The following is a 16,746-nucleotide window of genomic DNA, read 5'->3' as shown; positions in this document are numbered from 1 at the left end:
AGGGAACTCACATGGTGATTTATCTATATAACCTATCCTCCCAATATACTACGGAGCTATAATAAATATTTCGTTCTTTTGGAAATTACCATAACACACCTGCAATATTCCCCATGCCTTTTCTACTTCTAGTGGGACGTCAAAGCCTTGCCCAATAATTCTTTTCCCTTTTACCGGGGTTCCTTCAAAAATCTGAACATTTATGGACCTTCCTTTTACCAAGTCCCAGTTCAAACCCATTCGAATTAAATTCAAATGAGTTTGAATTTATATCTTTCAATCATGCCATTTCTATTTTTTTGGGACAAGCTCATTTTTGTGAGTCCGGGGAATTTATCCGTGTGTCCAACTTCTTCCCCTACCCTCCTCTTTCTTTTTTTCTTTTCTTGAATTCTTTTTTGCTTGGGCCTAGTTCTGCCAGGCTGGCCCATTTGCGCTGAGGCCTCTAAGGCCCAGCCCGCGTGCCCTAACCCTAGGCCTCGGCCTCTCCTCTCGATCTCCATCTTTCCCTCCTTCGTTCCCACGTGCGCCGCCATCTCTCTCCCTGCTCGATAACCCCCACCTCTCGCTCCCGTGCCCGATCGACCAAGCGCCTCCAAGGGCGACGCCCGTCCCCGAGCAGCGATCCCCTCGCTTGTCCTCCTCCAGACCCCGTCGCTCTCCTGCCTCCTGCCTCCCACGCGCCTCCTTCCTCAGCGCCAAGCCGCCACCGCGACCGTCCTCTGCTCTACCCCGCCACCAGCAAGCAGCCGCCCTCGCCCATTCGACCTCCTCCCGCTGTCCACCCCGCCGCGCCGTGCCAGCGGCCGCCGTCGCTGACGACCTCCACCAGGAGCCCGCGACCCGTACACCTCCTCCCGGCCTTCCTTCCTCTGCTCCATTCACGCCTCTGCTCGTCCCACTCGTAGTGGCCGCCGCCGCGGAGCTTCGAGTCTCTGGCAGCAACAGATGCAGGTCCGGGCAGCCCTGCACCATATCCACCGTCCCGCCCTCGAGGACGACCCCGCGCTCCGTCTCCTTCGTCCGCATCCCCTCCATCACTGCGCCTCCTGCTCCGCCAGCCATCTCCGCCGTCCTCGCCCTGTATCCAGCCGGAGCTTGCCTTCCAGCTCCGGTTCCACACCTCCTGCGCTCATTCCCGGCACCGCGGGAGTGTTGCGACGTCTTCCACCCAAAAGCCGTCATGGCAGGCTTTGTGTCGTGTCTTGATCTCCTGTTCACGTTGACTGGAAGACCACAAGAGACCTCTTCGTCTCCTGCACACGTTGTTGGTCAACAGTTTGATGCACACCAAGTACCTCGACACCAAGTACCCTTCGGATGCGTCAAGGCCGCCTTGGAAATCGCCAAGTACACCACCGACAAGATCACACGGATGCTCGAATGAGTGCTGAACGAAATGCCAAGTACCACGATGACCATCGGCATGTACCCCTACACCGCATCGGAACGCCGAGTTTCCTCTTCGGATGTGTGTATGACTATCAGGGCCAAAAGACCCGTACACCATTATCGTCTCTAAAGAACCGTGTAACGGAACCGTCAAGTTCGACTACAGCTACGCGGGATTCCTTGGACGTTGAGTTCAACGATGCATCAAGTTCCTCGCCGTGACCCCGAACATCTACAGAAACCCGTGCAACGATAAACATGTACCACTACTGCCGCCCGTACTTCTACAAAATGTGTACCACAACCATCGCCGAAGACCCATGAACGACTAACGATGACCCTCCAAGTTCATCCACGATTGCTATGTGCCACTACCATCGACGTGAACCACTACTTCCACTACGGCATGAGTACAACTACTACCACTACAAACGTGGCGAGAACGTCTACTTCCGCTATGAACTTGATCCGTTCCGAAAAGTCTCGCCTCGAAGGTATAACCCCGAGACGACGCCCGTGAACGAATGAATGCATGTTGGATGAGATGCACCCTTTGTCTGCACCGTGTCTGTATTGTCACTCGTTTCCATGCCACTAACTCGTGGGAACCCGGTAGTCGAGAGCACCCCACCATCTTGCTCAACTCGCTCACGCCCCATCTTTTTCACCGGCATCTCAATCGAGTTACTGGAACCGGAACGTTGCCGTGGCACCGTTTTGTTATCATCGTCGTGGCACCCTTTCTTTCCACCACGGTGACAAATGCTTCATAATGCTCATGTCAACTTTTTCATAAAATTGCATAAACTTGCACATGTCATCCGCATCATGTTAACAACATTAAGAGGTTTAAAATTGTTGTTTTGCATTAAATTGCTAAATGCACATGAGGATTTACCGAAATTGTTGTTTGTTGTTCTGGCCTCATTTAAACTTGACTAGATAGTTAGTTTACTTATGCTTCACCCTCTTGCCATGTTTAACAACATTTAATATTGTTGGGTACATAACCGAGAGAGAACTAAATAAGTCATGTGGTGTTCCGTCAATATGCAACTCGTTGCATATTGAGCTCCACTTAATTTATAGGATTGTTTGTGCATTTTGCCATACAATGCCTCATTAAACCGGACATGCATCATACTTGGTTGTGCATCATGCCATGTTTATGTGATGGTTGTTTACCATGTTGCTTGCTTCTTTCCGGGTTGCTTCTCTCGTTAGCTTCGGTTTCGTTTCGGAGTTGTGAGGTTTCGTTCGACTACGTCCGTTTATCTTCTTCATGGACTCGTTCTTCTTCCTTGCGGGATCTCAGGCAAGATGACCATACCCTCGGAATCACTTCTATCTTTGCTTGCTAGTTGTTCGCTCTATTGCTATGTCACGATACCTACCACTTGCTATATCATGCCTCCCATGTTGCCATGTCCAGCCTCTAACCCACCTTGTCCTAGCAAACCGTTGTTTGGCTATGTTACCGCTTTGCTACTCATGACTACTCACTATAGTCATGAATTACTGGTGCTACGACCAGGGTGATGCCCCCCTTCCGTTGCCCACTCTAATCTGGTGCATGACACGTCGACCCGGATGTTGGCTCTCCCACATAGTATATACTAGTACTACTACTCACGTCGGAGGAATGCGAACCACGGTAGCCCAGTGAACCAGCAGTGCGAACCATGGCAGCCCAGTGAACCAGTAGTAGAAAACAATGTGGTGATATAGCCATAAAAAACAATGTGCTACAGTCCAGACTATAGCATGTACAGTACTACTCCTCTTTGTTTGGATCCCTGAGTTAGAGCTAGTTTGGGTTGAAATAGCCTCAAAGTATCCAAACAGGACAGGTTAGTTTGAGCTAGTTTGCTCTAACCCAGCTAAAAAACTAGCTCGATGGAGAGGTTCTAATTGGGCCAGTTCTCCTCGGGCCCACAAAAAGAGAACTAAAAAAATCTCCCGTGCCCGCACCAGATCGCTCCCTCCCCCTCGCACTACTCCTCTCTGTTCCCCATCGGACCGCCCGCCCAAGCGTCGCTCCGCCGCTCGCCCTCTCACTCCTCCGACCGCCCTCTCCCTCTGGCCTTCGAAGCTCGCCCCGCTCCCCCTTCACCGGTCATTTTTCTCCCTCTGTCGTGCGCGGCGGTGGCGCATCTACCAGGGTGGTCGCAAGAGGGGTGAGTTTGTTCGTTCCTTCTCTGTCTCACAGCCATATCATTGATCTTGCTCGCTTTAGCGCTAATTTTGATTTGGAAAAGTAGATCCTGATTAAACTTGGTATAGATTTGTGGTGCACGCATGGAATTGTTTGATGCTGCTTAAGGAGGTAATAAATCTTTCTAGAGGCCCAAAGATTCAGTTCACCTTTCTAGGTATTTCAGTTTTAGGCTTGCATTATTTCTAGAGGCCCAAAGATTCAGTTCACCTTTTTAGGTATTTCAGTTTCAGGCTTGCATTATTTCTAGAGGCCCAAAGATTCGGTTCGCAGTTGTCGGGAAGCGGCCCTTCTACCCATGTCTGTGTCGACCTAAACTCGCAAGCGCCAGCGTCGGAGGGGTTCCCGGGGCTTGGGCTCTACAGAGCCTTCCTCCAGAGCGACGATGACGAGCTCCTCACTGGGTGCGTGAGGGGCTCCGGCCTCCCTCCCTATCATGAATGACTTCTGTGATGAGTTAGCTCATGCTTTATTTCATGGAGTGTATTTTTTTCTGAAGCTTGATTGGCGACTTGTATGTTTAAGTGGGATGTCTCATTTGTCTGGACAAAGTAAAATTTATCATCTTTTCCATGCTTGATTTGTAAAGATGGTTCGTTATATATCAATTGTGAGCGGGAGGAGGCCACAAAACAGCTGACCAGACCAAATCCGGAAGGAAATAGGGTTCAAAGTAGTCAAATGATTGAGAAAGAGCATTTATAAATGTGTTATGTCCAAAATTTAATGAACGTGCTTCAGTTTCTATGAAAATAATCCGGTTTCATGTAGTAATTCATTTATTCTCCTGCGGGGGGTTTGCATGTAATTCATGAGGTCTGAAATGTAAAGTACCCCGGCATATGCTCCGAGTCGTGCATGCACTATGACCCATATGCTCTATGTCCCACATGTCGGCGAAAGGGAGCACGTGGAAATAGCCTAGGAGTACATATAGGAGGATAAATGCGTGAAAAAATATGTACTATGAAGCATAGCTGCAGTTCGAAAAGGAGACCTAAAGTGATGACAGTATAGGTTGCACGCACCCAACTAGTGGTACTAGACATACGACTACTTTTTCCCTAAAAAAAGAGGTACGAGTGCTTAGTACTCCTATTATATCAACACGAGTCCCATCTTAAAACAACGTCCGTGCTACAGCTAGCTCTTCTCCCTCGTTTCTTGATATGTCTCCAACATATCTATAATTTTTAATTATTCCATGCTATTATATTATCTGTTTTGGATGTTTAATGGGCTTTATTATGCACTTTTATATTATTTTTGGGACTAACCTATTAACAGAAGGCCCAATGCAAATTGCAGTTTTTTTTGCCTATTTCAGTGTTTCGCAGAAAGGAATATCAAATGGAATATCAAATGGAATCCAAACGGAATGAAACCTTCGCGAGGATCTTTTCTTGAACAAACGCAATCCAGGAGACTTGGAGTGGAGGTCAAGGAAGCAATGAGGCGGCCACGAGGTAGGGCGGCGCGCCCAGGAGGGCAGGCGCGCCCCCCACTGAAAGGATCAAGAAGAGGTGTCTAGAGGGGGGTGAGTAGACTCTTAGCAAGAAAATTTACAGTTTTTAAATTCTTTAAGTTGAAGTGGAGTTTTAGCGCAAGTTCAAACATTCACAATACATATCAAGCAAGCATGATAAGAGTATATGAGCAGCGGAAAGTAAATCATGCAAGTTGGAAGAATGTAAAGGGATGGGATTGGAGTGTGCAAACGCAATTGGAGACACGGAGATTTTTTATCTGTGGTTCCGATAGGTGGTGCTATCGTACAGTCACGTTGATGGAGACTTCAACCCACGAAGGGTAACAGTTGCGCGAGTCCACGGAGGGCTCCACCCACGAAGGGTCCACGAAGAAGCAACCTTGTCTATCCCACCATGGCCATCGCCCATGAAGGACTTGCCTCACTAGGGGAGATCTTCACGAAGTAGGCGATCTCCTTGCCCGTACAAACTCCTTGGTTCAACTCCACAATATTGACGGAGGCTCCCAAGTGACACCTAACCAATCTAGGAGACACCACCCTCCAAAAGGTAATAGATGGTGTGTTGATGATGAACTCCTTGCTCTTGTGCTTCAAATGATAGTCTCCCCAACACTCAACTCTCTCTCATAGGATTGGATTTGGTAGAAAGATGATTTGAGTGGAAAGCAACTTGGGGAAGGCTAGAGATCAAGATTTATGTGGTTGGAATGGGATATCTTGGCCTCAACACAAGTGTAGGTGGTTCTCTCTCAGAAAATGTATGTTGGAAGTGTAGGCATGTTCTGATGGCTCTCTCCACGAATGAAGAGTGGGTGGAGGGGTATATATAGCCTCCACACAAAATCTAACCGTTACACACAAATCTCCAAACTCAGTGGGACCGAATTATAAAACTCGGTCGGACCTATTTGGTTCATAATGTGACCGTTAGACATTTCGGTGGGACCGACATGATCAACTCGGTGGGACCGATGTGCTAGGGTTAGGGTAAAGCCTTATCACGGTTGGACCGATTACACAAGCTCGATGGAACCAATTTGGGTAATAAGCAAAATAGAGAGTTGGCCAAGCAAACTCGATGAGACCGATTTCATATTTAGGTGAGACCGAAATTAATGCAATAGGCAACAGAGAGTTTAAAAGCCCATCTCGATGAGACCGAGATCCCATCGGTTAGACCGAATTGATTAGGGTTTCTGGCAGTTACTATATCAAGAGAACTCGGTGGCGCCGGACAGAAAGTTTCGATGGGGCCGAGTTTGACTTTTGGTTTGGGACAAATGTGGATGTGAGAAAGTGGTTGAGGGCTTTGGAGCATATCATTAAGCACTTTGAGCAAGCAAGACATTAAGCAACACCTCATCCCCTCTTAATAGTATTGGCTTTCCTATGGACTCAATGTGATCTTGGATCACTAAAATGAAAAATGTAGAGTCCTGAGCTTTGAGCTTGAGCCAATCCTTTGTCCTTATCATATCGAAGGGGTTCCACATCCTCTAGTCCATACCACTCCATTGTTGAACTTATCTGAAGCATACTAGATGAAAGCATTAGTCTAACAAGAGATATGTTGACATTAATTACCAAAATCACCCAGGGAGCACTTGTGCTTTCAATCTCCCCCTTTTTGGTAATTGATGACAACATACATCAAAGCTTTAGATAAAGATATAGAGAATAATAAGTAAAGCTTTGGAAAGACATGTAACATGCATAGGCTCCCCCTATATGTATGCAATCATGTAAATATGGAATATAAGAGCATGTGAATGCATAAGCATGACATAGTAAGAATGTGTTACATGTATCTTGGCTATATGCATCAGAGCAAATGATGTAAGTATAGGAAATGTACCTTCATGCTCATGAGTCCTTCTTGCAAACAATATGTACATCAGTAAGAAATCCTCATGCACATGAGTGTGATGCATATACTTACCTTATGGTCTTTAGTTGGCTTAGAAAGGGATGAACCTGAGTAAACAAGGTTAGATAACACAGATACATCTACTAGCCAGAGCAAACAAAAGGAACCACAAGAGTACCAAGATTGGGATGACATGTAGAGTGTGAGCACTGGATACTCTATTAGATATCGACATGTCCCCAAAAGGTAAAGATATGCAATGAATTCAAAGATTTTCTTCCCTTAGATGTCTTTATCCCCCTGAATCTTGTATGGGATACTGGGAGAAGATAGGGAACAGAAAATTAGAGCAAACCAAATAAGCAAACATGAACATGCCTTTTCCCCTCTAAAGACATGTGACTTCTCTCCTCTTTGAATACCGAGAATCTGGGGCTTTTATGTGATTTCTCTCTTCCTTCCTATTTGAAGTATTCTCTCTTCCCCCTTTTGAAGAAGTAAGCTTTGATGTGATCTCTCTCTCCCCCTTTGACATCAATTTCCAAGAAGGGTTCTTCTTGAGTGTGAGTCAAAATAGGTTTGGTCCTTGAGTCGAGCAAAGAAGCATATAGAGTGTGATGCTGGTAGAGGACAGGGATCATCAAGTGGAGCTGGAACAAGAGTGCATGAACAAGTGGCAAATGGTCTTTGCTGTGTAGAAATCAATGACACCGAGTTGTTTACTTCGGTAGCACCGAAAGGTGTCGGTTTGATCGAAAATGGCAGACCGGTGTGACCGAGTTCAACACAGAGAGAACACTTGTCACCTCAGCTCACTAGGCAAATAAGATCTCACAAAGATTTGCAAGGAATTAACTGAAGAATTTGCAAGGAATTGGATGCAGGGAATGCAGAACAAAACAAAGAAAAGAAAATCTAGATGAAGTTTTTTTTGATAAAGGAAAGGGAATGAATATGCAAAGGGAAATATGCAAAAAAACTCAAATAAACACTAGAGAACTTCATCTAGAATTGGCCGGTGACAAAGTCACCTATGTTAGAGTATATTGACTAAGCAGTCAAGTGAGAACACTTGATCATAAGTCATACTCATCATTTAAGCTCAAAATGGGGTTACCATTTTTTGTTTAAGCATTTGATGTATTCTCATCTTGTTGAGTTGCGCTGACCTATCACTTGAGGTTAAGCGTCTCTAAGATGGAATGACATACCTTGGATGGCAGTGTTGATCCTAGTCATGTAGTTGAACTTGTGTGAGTTGCTCGAGGTTGATGTAGCTCATCAAGAGTCGGGAGCACCACTTGGAAGTTGGTTCATCTACCTACATGGGTTAGTTTTTGCAAGGAAGAGCACTTGTGTATCCAAAATGACAATCATGAAACTTGATACCAAATGAAATTTGATATATATAATTTTTCAAAGGATATGTTGAAGGATTTCATGCTTCCTCGGCATCAACCACCATTGTGTAGAGACTTGGTGATGTAGAGATTGCTCAAGATGTGAGTGAGTTGCAATCTTATAGATTTAGATTCATCCAAGTACCTACAAGGGTTAGATAACATGCAAGGGTGCAAATATATCCAAGACATATAAATATCACCATAAGAGAAATATCAAGGATTAGTCATAGATTCATGCCTTGCATGTCTCCAAATGGAGTTCCTACTCCAAGTTTGAAGCATTAATGATGTTCAATTCACCTCTCAAACGGCAAAAAGCTTTCTCATCAAGCGGTTTGGTGAATATATCCGCCAATTGCTTATCAGTACGAACATGCTTAAGATCAATGTCCCATTTAGCAACATGATCTCGAATGAAATGATGACGAACTTCAATATGCTTAGTTCAAGAATGTTGCACGGGGTTGTGAGAAATCTTAATAGCACTTTCATTGTCACAAAGCAATGGAACATATTTCACATTGATCCCATAATCTTTAAGAGTCTGGGTCATCCAAAGTAATTGAGCACAACATGAATCGGCAGCAATGTATTCCGCTTCGGCGGTGGATAAGGATACCGAGTTTTGTTTCTTGGAAGACCAAGACACAAGAGATCTACCAAGAAATTGACAAGTACCCAAAGTGGACTTTCTATTAACCTTGTCTCCAGCATAGTCCGAGTCGGAATAGCCAACAAGATCAAAAGAGGACCTCTTAGGATACCAAATGCCAAAATTTGGTGTATGTATTAAGTATCTCACTATCCTTTTCACAGCCTTAAGATGACATTCTTTGGGGGCCGCTTGATATCATGCACACATGCACACACTTAGCATAATTTCGGGACGAGAGGCACATATATATAACAATGATCCAATCATAGAGCGGTAAACCTTTTGGTCAACCGATTTGCCATCCTTGGTCAAATCAAGATGTCCACTAGTTGGCATGGGAGTTTTCATACCTTTGCTTTCTTGCATGTTGAACTTCTTGAATAAGTCCTTGGTGTACTTTGTTTGGGAAAGAAAGGTGCCTTCCTTAGTTTGCTTGATTTGCAACCCAAGAAAGAACTTGAGTTCACTCATCATAGACATCTCAAACTTCTCCGACATTAGCTTTCCAAACTTCTCACTAAAATGAGGGTCAGTTGAGCCAAATATGATATCATCAACATAAATTTGGCATACAAATAACTCACCATTAACCCTTTTAGTAAAAAGAGTAGAGCATATCTTTCCAATCTCAAAGCCTTTTTCAATAAGGAACTTGGTTAAGCATTTATACCATGCTCTAGGAGCTTGTTTAAGACCATAAAGAGCTTTGTGAAGTTTGTAAACATGATCGGGTTTCTTAGGATTGACAAAGCCGGGAGGTTGTTTAACATAAAATTCCTCCTCAATTTCACCGTTTAGAAAAGCACTTTTAATGTCCATTTGGTATAAAGTGATATCATGGTGATTAGCATAGGCAAGTAAGATGCGGATGGACTCAAGTCTAGCAACAGGGCATATGTCTCACCGTAGTCCATACCTTCGACTTGAGTGTAGCCTTGGGCGACTAGACAAGCTTTGTTGCGGACGGCTTGACCATCTTCATCTTGCTTGTTGTGAAACACCCATTTGGTACCAATGATGTTGTGGTTGTCGTCGGGCTTCTCGACCAATGTCCATACTTGATTTCTCTCAAAGTTGTATATCTCTTCATGCATGGCGTTTATCCAATCCGGATCTTCCAATGCTTCTTCAACCTTCATAGTTTCAATACTAGAGATGAATGAATAATGTTCACAAAAATTAGCTAAACGAGTTTTAGAGCGAGTGATTCTCCTGGTTTGAATATCATTGAATATTTGTTCGACGGGATGATCTCTTGAGACTCTTGCTCGAACTCGTGGGAGATTTTGCTTGGGTCGGGGTGGAACATCTTCTTCATCTTGTCCTTCTTCTTGGCCTTCTTCATTGTTGACGTTGTCGTTCTCTTGTCATGGTGGAGAAGGAGGTTGATGAGGTTCATCTTGGTGTACTTCCTCATTTTCTTCATCTTGATGTGTCCCACTCATGGATGCTTCCATGTCGACTCTTGGTTCACCTTGTCGTGAGGTGGAAGCCTCCACTTGGACGGACGAGGTACTCTCCTTCACCTCCTTTGGTCGAATCTTTCCAATAGACAAGTCTTGGATTGCTTCCGGAGGGTCTTTATCCCCTACATCAATTGGCAATTGCTCTACTTGCGAGCCATTAGATTCATCAAACTTCACATCTACCGTCTCTTCAACCTTTTGGGTGAAACTCTTGTAGACACAGTAAGTGTGAGAGTTTGAGCCATAACCAAGTATGAAACCCTTGTGAGATTTAGGAGCAAATTTAGAATGACGATGCTTATCAAGAATTTAACACTTTGAGCCAAATACTCGAAAGTATCCAAGTTGGGGTTTGTTACCAGTGAGGAGCTCATATGCCGTCTTGCCGAGTAGCTTGTGAAGATACAAGCGATTTGTTGCATGACAAGTTGTCTCAATCGCTTCCGCCCAAAAGTGTTTTGGAGTCTTGTACTCATCAAGCATCGTTCTTGCCATCTCAATAAGAGTTTGATTCTTCCTCTCAACAACTCCATTTTGTTGAGGCGTGTACGTAGCCGAGAACTCGTGTGAAATCCCTTCTTCATCAAGAAAGGTGTCCACAATTGCGTTCTTGAACTCCGTTACATTGTCGCTATGAACCTTCTTGATCTTCACTTCAAATTGATTTTGGGCCTTCCTAGCGAAGCTCTTGAAGATCTTTTGAACCTGAGATTTATCATCAAGAAAGAACACCCACGTAAATCTTGAAAAATCATCAACTATAACTAGGCCAAATGAGTTACCACCGAGACTCTTATAGGCATTGGGACCAAAGAGATCCATATGAAGTAGCTCGAGCGGTCTTCTTGTGGTCATAATGTTCTTCACGGGGTGACTTCCTCCAACTTGTTTTCCTGCTTGACAAGCACTAAAAAGTCCATCCTTGTCAAATATAACATCTTTTACTCCAAGGATATGATCACCTTTAATAAGCTTATCAAGATTTCGCATGCCCACATGACCTAAACTTCTATGCCACAACCATCCTTTCGAAGATTTAGCAATAAAGCAAGTTCTAGGTTGAGCCTTTTTAGTCAAATCAACAATGTAAAGATCACCTCTACGGATACCGATAAAGACCATTTTATGATTATCTCTACGAAACACTTGGCAATCTACTTCAGTAAATAGGACGTTGAAACCAAAGTCAGCAAGTCTAGATATGGAAAGTAAATTGTAGCCAAGCGATTCAACGAGCATAACATTTTGTATGGAGCTATCATGTGAGATGGCCACCTTACCAAGGCCAACCACCTTACCCTTTGAGTTATCACCGAAAGTGACATACTTTCGAGGGCTGTCGTTTTCAGCAAGCTCACGAAACATATCTTTGTCTCCGGTCATATGATCAGTACATCCACTATCAAGGACCCATTCCTTTCCTCCAGCCATGTAGCCGCGAAGATTAGCCATAAGACCAAAGTGTCTCATCGCATCATCAAGATCATAGTCACTATCATCATCCTCATCATAGTATCCATGTTCAACATCGTCATGTGGTGGATCAATTCCTAGAGAGAGTGATTCATTAGAAGTATGACCTAAACAATGTTCATCTCTATCAATTCTAATGACTTCGGAAATGATATTGCTAATAATTCCAACATCTCCTCTGGCACGCATGAGATCACAAAGCTCAAATAGACAATCATCAAACTTAGGATCACTAGTACTCATCCTATTCAAGGCAATAGACTTATGGAGAATCTCATCTAGATTTTTCAATGAGTAATTTGGGAATCGTTCCTCTAGAAATCTCCATATGGTGTAAGCACAATCTAGAGTAGGTAAGCTAGCAATCAATTTTTTAGGCAATCCTTTCACAATAAGATTGATAGTTCTAAGATTGCGGATCAGTCAAGATCCTCATCGGGTGTGGGATGCGAGGGATCAACAATGCGAGCACAAGGAGTAGTAATGTACTTGGTCAAATGATATTCATTGAAAATATCAAGCATCTCATTTTTCCACTCATGAAAGTACTCTCCATCAAGTATAGGCACTCTATGTCTAAGACTCCCCAACATAGACTCATCCATCTTCCTCCAAAGGTGTTTAAACCAAGGCGATGGAGACCAATGCTCTGATACCAATTGAAAGGATCGAGAAGAGGTGTCTAGAGGGGGGGTGAATAGACTCTTAGCAAGAAAAGTTATAGTTTTTAAATTCTTTAAGTTGAAGTGGAGTTTTAGCACAAGTTCAAACATTCACAATACATATCAAGCAAGCATGATAAGAGTATATGAGCAGCGGAAAGTAAATCATGCAAGTTGCAAGAATGTAAAGGGATGGGATTGGAGTGTGCAAACACAATTGGAGACACGGAGATTTTTTATCCGTGGTTCCGATAGGTGGTGCTATCATACATCCACGTTGATGGAGACTTCAACCCATGAAGGGTAACAGTTGCGCGAGTCCACGGAGGACTCCACCCACGAAGGGTCCACGAAGAAGCAACCTTGTCTATCCCACCATGGCCATCGCCCACGAAGGACTTGCCTCACTAGGTTAGATCTTCACGAAGTAGGCGACCTCCTTGCCCGCACAAACTCCTTGGTTCAACTCCACAATCTTGACGGAGGCTCCCAAGTGACGCCTAACCAATCTAGGAGACACCACTCTCCAAAAGGTAAAAGATGGTGTGTTGATGATGAACTCCTTGCTCTTGTGCTTCAAATGATAGTCTCCCCAACACTCAACTCTCTCTCATAGGATTAGATTTGGTAGAAAGATGATTTGAGTGGAAAGCAACTTGGGGGAGGCTAGAGATCAAGATTTATGTGGTTGGAATGGGATATCTTGACCTCAACACAAGTGTAGGTGGTTCTCTCTCAGAAAATGTATGTTGGAAGTGTAGGCATGTTTTGATGGCTCTCTCCACGAATGAAGAGTGGGTGGAGGGGTATATATAACCTCCACACAAAATCTAACCGTTACACACAAATCTCTAAACTCGGTGGGACCGAATTATAAAACTCGGTCGGACCGATTTGGTTCATAATGTGACCATTAGGCATTTTGGTGGGACTGACATGATCAACTCAGTGGGACCGATGTGCTAGGGTTAGGGTAAAGCCTTATCTCGGTTGGACCGGTTACACAAGCTCGGTGGAACCGATTTGGGTAATAAGCAAAATAGAGAGTTGGCCAAGCAAACTCGATGGGACCGATTTCATATTTCGGTGAGACCAAAATTAATGCAATAGGTAACAGAGAGTTTGCAAGCCCATCTCGGTGAGACCGAGATCCCATCGGTGAGACCGAATTGATTAGGGTTTCTGGTAGTGACTATGTCAAGAGAACTCGGTGGCGCCGGATAGAAAGTTTCGGTGGGGCCGAGTTTGACTTTTGGTTTGGCACAAATGTGGATGTGAGAAAGTGGTTGAGGGCTTTGGAGCATATCACTAAGCACTTTGAGCAAGCAAGCCATTAAGCAACACCTCATCCCCTCTTAATAGTATTGGCTTTCCTATGGACTCAATGTGATATTGGATCACTAAAATGAAAAATGTAGAGTCCTGAGCTTTGAGCTTGAGCCAATCCTTTGTCCTTAACATCTCGAAGGGGTTCCACATCCTCTAGTCCATGCCACTGCATTTTTGAACTTATCTGAAGCATACTAGATGGAAACATTAGTCCAACAAGAGATATGTTGACATTAATTACCAAAATCACCGAGGGAGCATTTGTGCTTTCACCCACCCTCGTGGGCCCCTCACAGCTCCACCAACCTACTTATTTTGCCTATATATACTCTTATAACCTGAAAACATCCAGGAGAGCCACGAAACCATTTTTCCACCGCCGCAACCTTCTATACCCGTGAGATCCCATCTAGGGACCTTTTCCAGCGATCTGCCGGAGGGGGATTCGATCACGGAGGGCTTCTACATCAACACCATAGTCTCTCCGATGATGTGTGAGTAGTTTACCACAGACCTTCAGGTCCATAGTTATTAGCTAGATGGCTTCTTATCTCTCTTTGGATCTCAATACAAAGTTCTCCTCGATGTTCTTGGAGATCTATTCAATGTAATTCTTTTTACGGTGTGTTTGCCGAGATCCGATGAATTTTGGGTTTATGATTAAGATTATCTATGAACAATATTGATTCTTCTCTGAATTCTTATATGCATGACTTGATATCTTTGCAAGTCTCTTCGAATTATCAGTTTGGTTTGGCCTACTAGATTGATCTTTCCTGCAATGGGAGAAATGCTTAGCTTTGGGTTCAATCTTGTGGTGTCCTTTCCCAGTGATAGCAGGGGCAGCAAGGCACTTATTGTATTGTTTCCATCGAGGATAAAAAGATGGGGTTTATATCATATTGCTTGAGTTTATCCCTCTACATCATGTCATCTTGCCTAATGCGTTACTATGTTCCTATGAACTTAATGCTCTAGATGCATGCTGGATAGTGGTTGATGTGTGGAGTAATAGTAGTAGATGTAGAATCGTTTTGGTTTACTTGGCACAGACGTGATGCCTATGTTCATGATCATGCCTAGATATCATCATAACTATGCGCTTCTCTATCAATTGCTCGGCAGTAATTTGTTCACCCACCATAATATATGCTATCTTGAGAGAAGCCACTAGTGAGACCTATGGCCCCGGGTCTACTTTACATCATATAAGTTTCCGATCTACAATTCTAGTTTACTATTTATTTTGCAATCTTTACTTTTCAATCTATACAACAAAAATACCAAAAATATTTATCTTATTATCTTTATCAGATCTCACTTTCGTAAGTGACCGTGAAGGGATTGACAACCACTTTATCGCGTTGGTTGCGAGGTTCTTGTTTGTTTGTGCAGGTACTAGGCGACTTGCGTGTAGTCTCCTACTGGATTGATACCTTGGTTCTCAAAAACCGAGGGAAATACTTATGCTACTTTGCCGCATCACCCTTTCCTTTTCAAGGGAAAACCAACGCATGCTCAAGAGGTAGCAAGAAGGATTTCTGGCGCCGTTGCCGGGGAGATCTACGTCCAAGTCAAGACATACCAAGTAACCATCACAAACTCTTATCCCTCGCGTTACATTATTTTCCATTTGCCTCTCGTTTTCCTCTCCCCCACTTCACCTTTGCCATTTTATTCGCCCTTCTTCCGTTCGTCTCTTTCCGCTTGCCTTTCGTGTGTTCGTTCTTAGTATGTTTTGTTGCCATCATGTCTTAAACTGGGGAGGTTATCGTTGAAAAGGATAATAGTAATGATGGGGGGAACGTTGATGCTTTTGATTATCCTCATGAAGAACCTACTATTTTACACACTAAAAAGTTTCGGATCGCTGGTGGTAATATTATTGGAAAAGGAGTTATTCAAGATCTCTTTACTTGTGCCGGTGCTTTGCCCACCATGAGCGGGTCTATTCTTCATAAAACTAGTAGTCTTGCGGATGCTATATCTTTGCTCGTGGTTGAACTTGAAAGACAATTCATCCACATGCATCCTTGCATAGAGAGGATTTTTCTAGAATTTTCTAATATTGAGCATTCTTCTGTTAAGCGAGCAGCTACCATCTTTTTAGCTCATGAGTTCAAATTTACAATAAAATAGGCCAATGAAATTTTTGTGCATTATAGGGTGGATGCCGGCCATCCTCCCGTAGAAGAAATTCTTTTCTATTAAGAAGACATAATGCGCTTACGATCTTTAGATCATGTTGCTTTTAATGAAAACCTTAGAAAAAAGGTCCCTACCGATGTTCTTGTTGACAGGATTTCTGAACTTAATGATATTTTGCTATCCAGAACGATGGGTTAGGTTTTTCCCTTGAACAAAGGCTCATGACTTTTTCCCAAAAGAATGCTTATAGTGATGAGTTGGTTGTGCAATATGAGGGGCCAAAGGAGGAACAAATACCTCCCGAGCTTGATCTTGGGGACTTTTGTCCCATTAAATTCAGCCCTTTTGATTACTTTTTCTTGCCACGGAGAAAACTTGCTGCTGAACATAGGGAGTATGAGATGAGTTTTCGCGATTTGCCTTACCATTATGATGGCAATACCTAGATCTATTCTTGTTTTTATGCCTAGCTAGGGGCGTTAAACGATAGCGCTTGTTGGGAGACAACCCAATTTTATTTTTGTTCCTTGCTTTTTGTTCCTGTTTAATAATAAATAAATCATCTATCCTCTGTTATGGTTGTGTTTTTATGTTTTAATTAGTGTTTGTGCCAAGTAAAGCCTTTAGGATCTTCTTGGATGATT

Source organism: Triticum dicoccoides, chromosome 7A (genome assembly GCF_002162155.2).
Source record: "Triticum dicoccoides isolate Atlit2015 ecotype Zavitan chromosome 7A, WEW_v2.0, whole genome shotgun sequence".
NCBI lineage: Eukaryota > Viridiplantae > Streptophyta > Magnoliopsida > Poales > Poaceae > Triticum > Triticum dicoccoides.
Note: the sequence above shows the minus strand (reverse complement) of the source record.